General features: G+C 43.9%; 1 pseudogene; it reads left to right on the top strand.

The window, feature by feature from the left end:
* The window catches only part of LOC138638725 (cytochrome P450 2K1-like), a 250088-nt pseudogene that overhangs the window by 83840 nt on the left and 151456 nt on the right, over positions 1-14792 (top strand).

Below are 14792 nucleotides of genomic sequence, written 5' to 3'. Positions count from 1 at the left end.
AGACGCCTCAAAAAGGTCATTACAAACTGAGGTAAGAGAAAGGCAAATGTCCTTTAGTAAAGGCACCGAAATAGGACGACGCTTGTCAGGTAAAAAGGTAGCTTTCCGAAAACCTTTTAAAAATTGCTTCACCACAAAAATTTCTGATAAACCTTTTCTACCCAAGATTTTTAGAAAGAATGAAATGCCCGCAAGACTTTTTGAGAGAGCTGAGAAGGATAGGCCGTTTCTAACTAAATGCTCAGCAAAACATATGGCAACCGCTGGATTCACATCCTGATAAGAATGATTATTAACATGACAGAATCTGACCCACATATTCCATGCGGCCGAGTAATCAGCCCATGTTTTATGTGCCAAAGAATTCTCCACAAACGAATGAATCACACTCGGATTAGTTCCCATATCTGAATAGGACAAATTGATCTTCCTTCGTTTAATTCTGCCAATCGGTCCAAGGACTGAAACACCTGGCGGTGACAAATAAGTCGTGCATCATCATTCTTGACATTTAAAGAAAAAACAGCCTTGAGCCAAATGTTATATTTCAGACAAAGAAGAATCAGTTGCCTTAGAATTATTGCACAGAAATGGTTCTTAGACGAGAGAGTATTTAACATGAAAACAAGGCCTTGCTTATCTGACCGGAAAAGAATGCGCTTGTTGGCTAAGTGCACGCCCCAAAAATTGACAGCTAGAAAAATGGAGAAAAGATCTAAAAATGCTAAATTCTTAGTAATATTAATTTCAATCCAAAATTGAGGCCAAGACTTGAAAGCCCAATTGGAAGAAAATGACAAAGCCATACCGAGGGTTTCGCTAGTGAAATACGATAAGCTCAGCTCCTCAGAGGATACAAAGGGAGATTGCCAAAGGTTCTTACCATTAAATTCTAAAAGAAACTGCCACCAAATTTGTAAATCATCCTTCATATCCTTGCTGAGACGCAGATGAGCGTGAGGAGAGGAGTGACCAGCTGTAAGATCATAAAGTCGCTTAGAGAAAACCCGGCCCATAGGAATTACTTTTAGGGCAAAATTCAACATTCCTAACAACGACTGAAGCTCTTTAAGAGTAACCTTATCCCTAGTCAAAAAACTATGAATTAAAGAACGCAGCCAAGCAATTTTATCGTCCGGTAAAGAGCACGTCATTGTGACAGAGTCAATGCGAATACCGAGGAATTCTAGAGAAGAACAGGGATAAACTGTTTTCTCCTCTGAGATCGGAACCCCAAAATAATCGCAAATTTTCAAAAAAGTAGATAGGAGAGAAGAACACGCGTCTGATCCTAAAGGGCCAATGAATAAAAAGTCATCTAAATAATGTAAAACTCCCCCTCTAGCAACGGAAAATTCGACAACCCAATGCAAAAATGAGGAAAATGATTCAAAATAAAAACATGACAATGAAAACCCCATAGGGAGGCATTTGTCAAAAAAGAATTTATTATCAAAAACTAAACCGAGAGAATTAAAACCTAGGGGATTAACCGGTAACAGTCTGAAAGCGGACTTTATGTCAGATTTTGACATAAGAGTGTTTCTACCGAACCTCTGAAGGATTTCAATGGCCTCATCAAAAGAATAATATTTTACTGAGCATACATCTGTGCTGACTTCATCGTTCAGGGAAGCTCCCTTCGGATAAGACAAATGGTGTATTAACCGAAATGAGCCCAACTCTTTCTTAGGCACCACCCCAATAGGGGAGATCCTAAAGTTTCTAAATGGAGGGGAATCAAATGGCCCAGCCAATCTACCCAACTCAAGTTCTTTTAAAAGTTTCTCTTTGACAATCAAAGGATATTCCGCTGCAGAGGGCAAATTACGAACCAATTGACACCCCTCACCTTTAAATTGAGGAACAAAAAATCCATCACTAAACCCCTGAAATAATAGAGAACTAATCTCCTGATTTGGAAAAACCCCTAATCATGGGACCATGTTTTGGAGCTTCACTGGAGTCTGTGCTTTTTGCCATTGGCTCTTTAATAGCCCCCTGTTGTCCAGACTGAAATTGTTTCCTGTAACATTTCGACATTGGGTGACTGCCCCCACAAAAGGAACATTCATGCCGAAGGCGGCAATTAAGAGCCCACTTACAATTACCCTCATTAAAAGCAAAGCAGAAACCTTTCTTGAGAGGGGCATTCACATTCTGCCGAGATGTTGTGAATCTCTGAGGCAACATTAAATTTATCCACAAGCCAATATCTTTCTTTCCCCAAGCTAAATTGGGATACATAGCTAATTTCTGCCTAAAAGATTCATCGTACTGAAGCCATGCCATCCCTCCAAAATTTCTATAGGCTTCCAAAATTGCATCTAGGTGTTGGAAAAGGCCCGAACAAACGTTGGGATGTTTCTCCCCTAAGACAGCAGCATAGATCGCAAATGCTTGGAGCCAATTGTTAAATGATTTACTATTAGCGACCTTTTTCCTTTCCTCAGACTCCTCCTTTTTGTCAAATCTATGCTGCTGTTCCTTAACAGAAGGTAACAAGGAGAAAATGTCAACATAATCCTTTTTCCTGATTTGTTCTTTGACGGAGGGACTCAGATGAAATCCCAAAGGGGATACATCGCATGTCAATGACTCCTTCAGCAGCACCTCAGGTAAACCAGGCTTCATAACAACGCTCCCTGAGGCAGGATCGTTGCCAGAAGCAAGATTAGGCATTGAAGTGAGCGAACTGCTAGAAAAACATTCTAATATGACATCTCTGACAACTGTCTTAAGGTTCGAGGAAGAGACAAACGGGGGGACAGTTATAACCTCACCCTTTTCTTGCTGGATGATATCATGCTCCATGGAGACTTCGACATTCGAGACCCCATGAGCTGGTGACTGGTGACGTGAAGGCGGGCTGCAGTCGTCTTCATATTCAGAGGCCGGTGACCCCGATCTCCAAGATGCTGCTGCGGCGGCAGCTGCGCTCACCTCCCTTGGACGCGAACTCCTAAACTGCCGGCAGGACGTCGCTGGAGCTCCCTGGGCCACAGCAGCTCTTTTATGGCCGCGGTGGCTAGATGGGCCTCGCGCAGGATGATCGGCAACCGGTGCCTCAGGAAATGGAGAGCGACACCTAGCGGAGGTTCTGGCAGGAGGTATCGATGGCGCCGGCTGGATGCGACGAGCTTCCCCGAGCTCCCGCGATGGGCTGCGGGACTTCCGGTGAGCGGACCTTCTATTTCCGCTACGTGGCTCCGGCGTCCGGTCGGGAGCTCTCGATGATGGCGGCGGCGAATAAGAGTTCCTGGGTCGGCGACACCTGGTTGACCTGCGGCAAGGAGGCGGCGGGGGTAGCGGCTCACACGGGACTGAAGGACAAAACGGAGATTGCGGCGCTGGAGCTGATAAAGCCTCCGGAGCGGAGGTAGGTTTTATAGCAGGATTACTCGCTAAACAGCTCCGCAGACACTCTACTCCGCCCTCATCCTCCGCCCTTTGGAGCAGCTGCTGTATCAGCTCCTCCATCCGCTGTTCTCTTCTGATCTTCTTATCTTCAAAAGTTGCTTGAGGTAACTGCGCTGAGCGCACCCAAAACAGCTGTTATATAGGAAAAAATCCCCCCCCCGCTCAGGGTCTTCCACCAATCAAAGTCCATAAAAAAATGCGGGAAGAACATCTGGCAGAAACACATATTTGCCCAGCAACAACCTGCTCGTGCGTGACACAGCTTACCAGGGCAATAAATTAACCCTTTGAAGGGATCCAAAACTGTCCATACAAACCCATATATATAATAATAACATGGTGGCTGTGTTATCATGCGCCCCCCCCTAAGATTATACTAAGGGGAGGGCGTTCAGGAGCTCACCTGATAAGTTTCTGACCGGCTCTGCAGTCAGCTCCACTCCTGTGTGCCCTCCTTCATGTATGCTGCAGCTCCCCTTGTTCCCAGTGCTCACCGCTGGGTTACCCTCAGACACTGCCTGGGCCATGTCTGACCTCATCACATGCTCTTCACCTGCAGCACTTGTATCAGAAATAGCAGGTGCCATCCATGAACTACCTGCCTGCAAACTCCATCTGAGGGCAGCCAGAATGTAGGCTAATTAAATTCAAGTAAAGGTCACTGTGGGGTGAATGTGAGAGGATGGAGGCAGGGTGGGCACTGAAGAGGTGGTGGAGGGAGGACAGGGTGGAGGGACCTTCAAATTTTACTTACTATTACAATGTTTAGTGCTCTGCACCACATCACATGTAATAAGTGTTTTGGGGGCTGACGTGGAGATACGGGGCCTTACTGTTCTTACAGCCGGGGTCTTATAAGCCCAGCCTTTTAGCATAACAAGCCCCCTTACAGTAACCACGACGTGAGCTGACAAATACCCAAAAACAAAAGAACGAGCTCTGAGACGTGGAAACTCTGTAGACTGCACACCTGATCCTATCCTAAACACAACTAAAAGCGGCTGTGGATTGCGCCTAAAAACTACCTATGCAACTCGGCACAGCCTAAGAAACTAGCTAGCCTGAAGATAGAAAAATAGGCCTGACTTGCCCCAGAGAAATACCCCAAAGGAAAAGGCAGCCCCCCACATATAATGACTGTGAGTAAGATGAAAAGACAAAACGTAGGGATGAAATAGATTCAGCAAAGTGGGGCCCGATATTCTAGACAGAGCGAGGACAGTAAAGCGAACTTTGCAGTCTACAAAAAACCCTAAAGCAAAAACCACGCAAAGGGGGCAAAAAAGACCCACCGTGCCGAACTAACGGCACGGCGGTACACCCTTTGCGTCTCAGAGCTTCCAGCAAAACAAAAGACAAGCTGGACAGAAAAAAAGCAACAAAATAGCAAAAAAGCACTTAGCTATACAGAGCAGCAGGTCACAGGAACAATCAGGAGAAGCTCAGAACCAACACTGGAACATTGACAAGGAGCAAGGATAGCAGCATCAGGCGGAGTTAAGTAACGAAGCAGTTAACGAGCTCACCAGAACACCTGAGGGAGGAAGCTCAGAAGCTGCAGTACCACTTGTGACCACAGGAGTGAATTCAGCCACAGAATTCACAACAGTACCCCCCCCTTGAGGAGGGGTCACCGAACCCTCACCAGAGCCCCCAGGCCGACCAGGATGAGCCGCATGAAAGGCACGAACAAGATCGGGAGCATGAACATCAGAGGCAAAAACCCAGGAATTATCTTCCTGAGCATAACCCTTCCATTTAACCAGATACTGGAGTTTCCGTCTAGAAACACGAGAATCCAAAATCTTCTCCACAATATACTCCAATTCCCCCTCCACCAAAACCGGGGCAGGAGGCTCAACAGATGGAACCATAGGTGCCACGTATCTCCGCAACAACGACCTATGGAATACATTATGTATGGAAAAGGAGTCTGGGAGGGTCAAACGAAAAGACACAGAATTGAGAACCTCAGAAATCCTATACGGACCAATAAAACGAGGTTTAAATTTAGGAGAGGAAACCTTCATAGGAATATGACGAGAAGATAACCAAACCAGATCCCCAACACAAAGTCGGGGACCCACACGGCGTCTGCGATTAGCGAAAAGTTGAGCCTTCTCCTGGGACAAGGTCAAATTGTCCACTACCTGAGTCCAGATCTGCTGCAACCTGTCCACCACAGAATCCACACCAGGACAGTCCGAAGACTCAACCTGTCCTGAAGAGAAACGAGGATGGAACCCAGAATTGCAAAAAAATGGAGAAACCAAGGTAGCCGAGCTGGCCCGATTATTAAGGGCGAACTCAGCCAACGGCAAAAAGGACACCCAATCATCCTGGTCAGCAGAAACAAAACATCTCAGATATGTTTCCAAGGTCTGATTGGTTCGTTCGGTCTAGCCATTAGTCTGAGGATGGAAAGCCGAGGAAAAGGATAGGTCAATGCCCATCCTACCACAAAAGGCTCGCCAAAACCTTGAAACAAACTGGGAACCTCTGTCAGAAACAATATTCTCAGGAATGCCATGCAACCGAACCACATGCTGAAAGAAAAAAGGTACCAAATCAGAGGAGGAAGGCAATTTAGCCAAGGGCACCAGATGGACCATTTTAGAAAAGCGATCACAGACCACCCAAATGACTGACATCTTTTGAGAAACGGGAAGGTCAGAAATGAAATCCATCGAAATATGTGTCCAAGACCTCTTTGGGACCGGCAAGGGCAAAAGCAACCCACTGGCACGAGAACAGCAGGGCTTAGCCCTAGCACAAATCCCACAGGACTGCACAAAAGTACGTACATCCCGTGACAGAGATGGCCACCAGAAGGATCTAGCCACTAACTCTCTGGTACCAAAGATTCCAGGATGACCAGCCAACACCGAACAATGAAGTTCAGAGATAAGTTTATTAGTCCACCTATCAGGGACGAACAGTTTCTCCGCTGGACAACGATCAGGTTTATTCGCCTGAAATTTTTGCAGCACCCGCCGCAAATCAGGGGAGATGGCAGACACAATGACTCCTTCCTTGAGGATACCCGCTGGCTCAGATAAACCCGGAGAGTCGGGCACAAAACTCCTAGACAGAGCATCCGCCTTCACATTTTTAGAGCCCGGAAGGTACGAAATCACAAAGTCGAAGCGGGCAAAAAATAACAACCAACGGGCCTGTCTAGGATTCAAGCGCTTGGCAGACTCGAGATAAGTCAAGTTCTTATGATCAGTCAATACCACCACGCGATGCTTAGCTCCTTCAAGCCAATGGCGCCACTCCTCGAATGCCCACTTCATGGCCAGCAACTCTCGGTTGCCCACATCATAATTACGCTCAGCGGGCGAAAACTTCCTGGAAAAGAAAGCACATGGTTTCATCACTGAGCAATCAGAACCTCTCTGTGACAAAACCGCCCCTGCTCCAATCTCAGAAGCATCAACCTCGACCTGGAACGGAAGAGAAACATCTGGCTGACACAACACAGGGGCAGAGCAAAAATGACGCTTCAACTCCTGAAAAGCTTCCACAGCAGCAGAAGACCAATTAACCAAATCAGCACCCTTCTTGGTCAAATCGGTCAATGGTTTGGCAATGCTAGAAAAATTACAGATGAAGCGACGATAAAAATTAGCAAAGCCCAGGAACTTTTGCAGACTTTTCAGAGATGTCGGCTGAATCCAATCCTGGATGGCTTGGACCTTAACTGGATCCATCTCGATAGTAGAAGGGGTAAAGATGAACCCCAAAAATGAAACTTTCTGCACACCGAAGAGACACTTTGATCCCTTCACAAACAAAGAATTAGCACGCAGGACCTGAAAAACCATTCTGACCTGCTTCACATGAGACTCCCAATCATCTGAGAAGATCAAAATGTCATCCAAGTAAACAATCAGGAATTTATCCAGATACTCACGGAAGATGTCATGCATAAAAGACTGAAACACAGATGGAGCATTGGCAAGTCCGAACGGCATCACTAGATACTCAAAATGACCCTCGGGCGTATTGAATGCAGTTTTCCATTCATCTCCTTGCCTGATTCTCACCAGATTATACGCACCACGAAGATCTATCTTAGTGAACCAACTAGCCCCCTTAATCCGAGCAAACAAGTCAGATAACAATGGCAAGGGATACTGAAATTTAACAGTGATCTTATTAAGAAGGCGGTAATCAATACATGGTCTCAGCGAACCATCCTTCTTGGCTACAAAGAAGAACCCTGCTCCCAGTGGTGATGACGATGGTTGAATATGTCCCTTCTCCAGGGATTCCTTCACATAACTGCGCATAGCGGCGTGTTCGGGCACGGGTAAATTAAATAATCGACCTTTAGGGAATTTACTACCAGGAATCAAATTGATAGCACAATCACAATCCCTATGCGGAGGTAGGGCATCGGACTTGGGCTCTTCAAATACATCCTGATAATCAGACAAGAACTCTGGGACCTCAGAAGGGGTGGATGACGAAATCGACAAAAATGGAACATCACCATGTACCCCCTGACAACCCCAGCTGGATACCGACATGGAATTCCAATCCAATACTGGATTATGGGTTTGTTGCCATGGCAACCCCAACACGACCACATCATGCAGATTATGCAACACCAGAAAGCGAATAACTTCCTGATGTGCAGGAGCCATGCACATGGTCAGCTGGGCCCAGTACTGAGGTTTATTCTTGGCCAAAGGTGTAGCATCAATTCCTCTCAATGGAATAGGACACCGCAAAGGCTCCAAGAAAAACCCACAACGTTTAGCATAATCCAAATCCATCAGATTCAGGGCAGCGCCTGAATCCACAAACGCCATGACAGAAAACGACGACAAAGAGCATATCAAGGTAATGGACAGCAGGAATTTGGACTGTACAGTACCAATGACGGCAGACCTAGCGGACCACTTAGTGCGCTTAGGACAATCAGAAATAGCATGAGTGGAATCACCACAGTAGAAACACAGCCCATTCAGACGTCTGTATTCCTGCCGTTCAACTCTGGTCATAGTCCTATCGCACTGCATAGGCTCAGGTTTAACCTCAGGCAATACCGCCAAATGGTGCACAGATTTACGCTCGCGCAAGCGTCGACCGATCTGAATGGCCAAAGACAAAGACTCATTCAAACCAGCAGGCATAGGAAATCCCACCATGACATCCTTAAGAGCCTCAGAGAGACCCTTTCTGAACAAAGCTGCCAGCGCAGATTCATTCCACTGAGTGAGTACTGACCATTTCCTAAATTTCTGACAATATACTTCTATATCATCCTGACCCTGGCACAAAGCCAGCAAATTTTTCTCAGCCTGATCCACTGAATTAGGCTCATCGTATAGTAATCTGAGCGCCAGGAAAAACGCATCGACACTACTCAATGCAGGGTCTCCTGGCGCAAGAGAAAATGCCCAGTCTTGAGGGTCGCCGCGCAAAAAAGAAATAATAATCAAAACCTGTTGAATAGGATTACCAGAAGAATGAGGTTTCAAGGCCAGAAATAGCTTACAATTATTTTTGAAACTTAGAAACTTAGTTCTATCTCCAAAAAACAAATCAGGAATAGGAATTCTTGGTTCTAACATAGATTTCCGATCAATAGTATCTTGAATCTTTTGTACATTTATAACGAGATTATCCATTGAAGAGCACAGACCCTGAATATCCATGTCCACACCTGTGTCCTGAAACACCCAAATGTCTAGGGGAAGAAAAAAAAAATGAACACAGAGCAGAGAAAAAAAGCAACAAAATAACAAAAAAGCACTTAGCTATACAGAGCAGCAGGTCACAGGAACAATCAGGAGAAGCTCAGAACCAACACTGGAACATTGACAAGGAGCAAGGATAGCAGCATCAGGCGGAGTTAAGTAACGAAGCAGTTAATGAGCTCACCAGAACACCTGAGGGAGGAAGCTCAGAAGCTGCAGTACCACTTGTGACCACAGGAGTGAATTCAGCCACAGAATTCACAACAGTCTGGTGAATACTGACAGCGCATGCGCATGAGGGCGTCCCTCCTGCGCTGCGTCCTGGCCAGGTTGCTATGGGCGTTTAGCAACACACCGCCCACTTAATGACATCATAGCTAAAGCCGGGTTGTTATAGAAACACAGACGCCTATCTCGCCTGCATTACCGCTCGCACACAAATGTGCTGTGTCCTGGCTGAGTTGCCATGGGCGTGCAGCAACACCCCACTTAAGTTCGACCTTGTCGGGGCCGGATTGTTATGGAAATGCTGTAGGACTACAGCCTGTAGTCCTAATACTTTAGTGAGGACACATATTTATGTGAAGTATTCAGCGGACTTGTGTGCTCAAAATATGGTGTGCCTGTGAGCGCTTGTATTTGTGTATTTTTGTATCTGAACGGTAATGCAGACTGGATTAGTGTCTGCATTTCCATAACAATATGGCCCCGACAAGGTCGAACTTAAGTGGGGTGTTGCTACACGCCCTTGGCAACTCAGCCAGGACACAGCACATTTGTGTGTGAGCGGTATATGTGATATTGTATATACTGGGGAGTTGATATTCAGGGGTTTGGCCCTATTATAGGCCTAAGTAACATGTTTGTAGGTCACTTGGATGACCGATTTTAAATGTTTTTAATGTTTGTGTTCTGTGGTTTCTCTGTGTCCATTTTTTGCATATCTGTATGGAATAAAAATTATATATTTTTCACTTGATCCATGTCTGAGGTGATCCCCTTTTATGGTCTATTTCTTTTCTCTCTTTTTTGTATATCGACATAATACATTTAGACCAGGTTGGATCCCTCTTTAAAATTGTGGTGCCCCCTCTCCTTGTTTATTAAATTATAAAGAATTACATTATATTCACAATCAAAATAATCCAATGTGAATGCAATTTCAGGGGGCCCTCATATAGTGTGAAGGCCACTATACAGCGTGGGAGCTAATGTTGAATTGTGAAAACTAAAGTTGAGGCCATTATACAGTTTGGGAGCTAATGCAGGGGCCATTATACAGCTTGGGGCTAATATGGGGACTACTGTGATTGGCCCTCCTGCAGGGTGGGAACCACGATAAAATGTGGGGAAATAAAAAAAAATTGGAGTCCAGCTCAACAGGACTGGATTTTCCTTTCCTTTTTCTTTTTCAAAAGAAATTATAGTGCATACAAAATAAAAATGTACATGGTTGACATGAACCAGTTGACGCGTTTTGACTACACCAGGCATTCTTATTCATGAGTCATGAGTAAGACTGCCTAGTGCAGTCGAAACGCATCAACTGGGTCATGTCGACCATGTACATGTTTCTTTTGTATGCACTATAATTTCTTTTGAAAAATAAAAAGAAAAGGAAAATCCAGTCCTGTTGAGCCGGACTCCAATTTTTTTCTATTTTCCTTGATGTAAGGCCAGGGCGAGGCCGGAGTCTGGGCCCCAGGTGGATGAACATGGAGCAACTGGGTGAGCTGGAATCAAGTTTCTAAAAATGTGGGGACTACTCTAGGGCCATTATACAGGGTCAGACATAATATGAGCGCCATTTTACAGTTTATGGGTCTTCATACAATGTGGAGACTACTATAGAGGTTAATATAAAGTGTGAATGCCATTATTTAGTATTGGGGCTACTGTGGGAGCCATTAGACAGTGTGGAGGCCATTATATAGTGTGGGTGTTACTGTGGGGGTCATTATATTGTATTTCAGGGAGCAGTGAGCCCATCATACTGTGTATAGGGCAGCTGTGGGCCACTCATACTGTGCATAGGAGAGCTGTGAAGCCACCCTGCTATGTATAGGGCAGCTGTAGGTATACTGTTTTTTTTCTGTACACAGTAAATCAAGTGAATTATGCCAAGTACTGCCCATACAGTGGGGTTGGAAGCCCATATCTACACAGAGGCCCACCGGAGGATTCCCCGGTTCCCTTATGGGCCAGTTTGAGCTTGACCGTATTGTCGTCATCTACAGTATATGTTCTGCAGTAGTGGTATCTAGTACCATATGGCGGTAATAACAGTGCTTTTTTTATAGAGATTTATTTTCCGTAATACCATGGTCATCAGCAGAGGTTCCCCTATGCCGAAAATTAGGGTGTGCCACTATAGTTGTAATCAGGGTTACCTGGCTAGGGGCCCACTCAGATGTTTTGATCCTCTGAGCTAAACCACTAGCTACCCCTCTGGGCTAAAATAACATTTTTGTGAGGAAAATGTGATTTTATTATTTTCACTGCTCAACGTTATAAACTTCTTTGACGCACCTGGGGGTTCAAGGTGCTCACCACACATCTAAATATATTCCTTGATATGTCTAGTTTTCAAAATGGGGTCACCTTTGGTGGGTTTCCACTGTTTAGGCACATCAAGGGCTCTCCAAATGGGACATGACGTCTGCTAATGATTCCAGGAAATTTTACTTTCAAAAAGTCAAATGACGCACCTTCACTTCCATTCCCTGCCATGCAACTAAACAGTAGTTTTCTCCCTCATTTTGGGTATCGGCTAACTCGGGAAAAATTGCACAACAAAATGTATATAAACATAAACCATACAGGGCAACATAAATAATGTGGTGCCACAGAGACCAAAACCCACGTGGGTATCTCAAAGGTGCACCTATAGGACACTCCTAAGCATAATATAAACCATAAGAAAAATTGGTGCAAAGTCCAAAAAGTAATCAAAATAAAAAATTAATATATATATATAATTTGGTTATTTGCATATTGTTTTATTGTAATATTTAAATCTAGTTAGTCTGGTAGATTCTCCCCCTTCGTTTACCACTCCTGCGTTCAGGTACGCATGTCTGTGGTCTGTAATATCCGGAGCATCATGGAAGGCGCCAGGTGCTGACGTAAGCGGGTCAGTGACGTCATCGCGATGCTCACTTGACCCGTGACACTGACGCGCTGCGCCGGAAGTGATGCAATCACCGGCGCACAGATCTGGATACATGCGCCATCATGATGAACACATGAAGGTGAGGGTATTTAACGGCGGTTTGGCACACTGCACACCACCGCACCTTGAGAAAGAGGCGAAACGCGTGTCGGTGGTGGCGTGGGCACTGATCCTGACATATTAACACCATGGGTAAGCAATGATTTAAGCATGGGACCCCATCCTATATAATGGCATAGCGCGCAGGTTACTATAGCCATTTGGATACTTTCTTCCTTACTACTTACCTCGGACCTGTTGGTCTCTTACCTGCTGCACTTGAGCTCTTTACCCATGCTAAATAGTAACATCTTCTGTCAGGATACTACTGTCCTTGTTTTTATTACCATATCCTAGTCTGTTTACAAGTTGAGTAATATTTTCAATAAATGTATATTTTGATTACTTTTTGGACTTTGCTCCAATTTTTCTTATGGCTTAAACAACAAAAAGTATGATGCAATTTCTTCTGTTACCCTTATGAAAAGTTAACATTTTGTGCTAAAAACATATTTGTAGGTAAAATTAGATTTTCTTTAGTTTTATGGCTCAATGTTATAAACTTCTGTGAAGCACCCAAGGGTTCAATGTGCTCACCACACATCTAGATCAGTTCCTTGAGGGGTCTAGTTTCCAAAATGGTGTCACTTGTGTGGGATTTTCACTACTTAGTCATATCAGAAGCTCTCCAAACTTGACATGGCATCCGCCAATTGTTCCAGGAAATTTTACATTCAAAAAAGTTAATTGTTGCGCCTTCCCTTCTGAGCTCCGCCATGTGCCCAAACAGTGATTTTCTCCCTCATATACAGCATGATCGGGAGAAATTACATAACAAATGCTGGGGTCCATTTTTTCCTGTTACCCTTGTTAAAATAGAAAAATCTGGATCAAAAGTAAATTTTTGGGGAAAAAAAGTTAAGTTCTTTTTTTTTTTTTTCCACATTCCAAAAATTCCTGTAAAGCATATGAAGGATTGATAAACTTCATGAATGTGGTTTTGAGCACCTTGAGGGGTGCAGTTTTTAGAATGGTGTCAGTTTTGGGTATTTTCTTTCTATAGACCCTACAAAGTGACTTCAAATGTGATGTGGTCCCTAAAAAATGGCGTCACAAATTTTGTTGGAAAAATCAAAAATCACTGGTCAACTTTTAACCCTTGTGATTTCCTAACAGAAAAAAATTTGGTTCCAAAATTGTGATGTTGTAAAGTGGAAATGTTACTTATTAACTATTTTGTATGACAAATCTCTGTGATTTAAGGGCATACAAATTCAAAGTTGGAAATTTGCAAAATTTGCAAAATTTTAAGCAAATGTCTGTTTTTTTTTAAATAAATATATGCAAGTCATCTCATAGAAATGTTACCACTATCATAAAGTACAATATGTCACGAAAAAAACATTCTCAGAATCAGTGGGATCAGTTGAAGCGTTCCAGAGTTATAACCACATAAATGGACAGTGGTCAGAATTGTAAAAATTGTCCTGGTCATTAACGTGCAAACCACCTTTGAGGGTGAAGAGTTTAATTAGTCAGTGATTCCTACTTTCCCTTTATATTTGTAGCTTTTAGCACGTGAGAGGCATGATTGATAAATATTAGGTTTAGGGATCCATCAAAAAAGGCACATCTTATTGTGATCTAAATATGTCACATATTTGATGTTTGCATACATCTTAGCGCTTACAAAGGCAGCTGTATTCTTTTGTTTGCATGTTGTGCAGTCATGGCAGTTTGCACCTGTTCACACTTGCTGTGTTCTGTTTTACATATGTGTTTTTGATTTTTTGGGGATTTTAGCAATTATAACTCTTGTTTTTTTTCACTGTTTTTCCAGGTGAACCATTTGATAACATCCTGAATATAAATGCTGCTGTATCTAATATAATCGTCTACATCTTACTGAGTAGGCGATTTGGTTATGAAGATCCCACACTTTTGAAGCTGTTAAACATGAATAATGAAAATGCCCATTTACTTGGTTCTCCAATGGCTGTGGTGAGCAGATCAACTCATTTGTATTTGAGAAGTAGTATTTGATGTCATTCACAAGATTTTCAATGTGTGATTGGTGAGGCTGCAACCCATAATGCACCCCTACTCTTAAACTTATAATTAAAAAAAGACAGGTATCCCCAGGTGTGCAAAAAGCCCTATCTATAAGCAAATCAGAAAACGTGAAGCTGCTAATGCAAAGCAGTTCATAGTGGCAGCTGCTGCAAACAGTCAACGGTCCTAAATAGGGTGTTAAAAAACATTGAGCAGTGCTTACCACTTGAAGGATGGGCAGAAACACACACTGGGCTGGAACCGTGGCCAAAGGAAACCCCCGACGCGCGTTTCGCTTCTGGTGTAGGTGCTTTCTCAAGGGGAAGTGCAATAAAGTGCCAAAAAGGACCTTCAAAAACGATTGGTGGAGGTACATGTGAACAGTCACATGGTGTATG

The sequence above is a fragment of the Ranitomeya imitator genome, chromosome 5, assembly GCF_032444005.1.
Source record: "Ranitomeya imitator isolate aRanImi1 chromosome 5, aRanImi1.pri, whole genome shotgun sequence".
NCBI classification, from domain to species: domain Eukaryota; kingdom Metazoa; phylum Chordata; class Amphibia; order Anura; family Dendrobatidae; genus Ranitomeya; species Ranitomeya imitator.
This window is presented reverse-complemented; position numbering and strand designations above follow the sequence as displayed.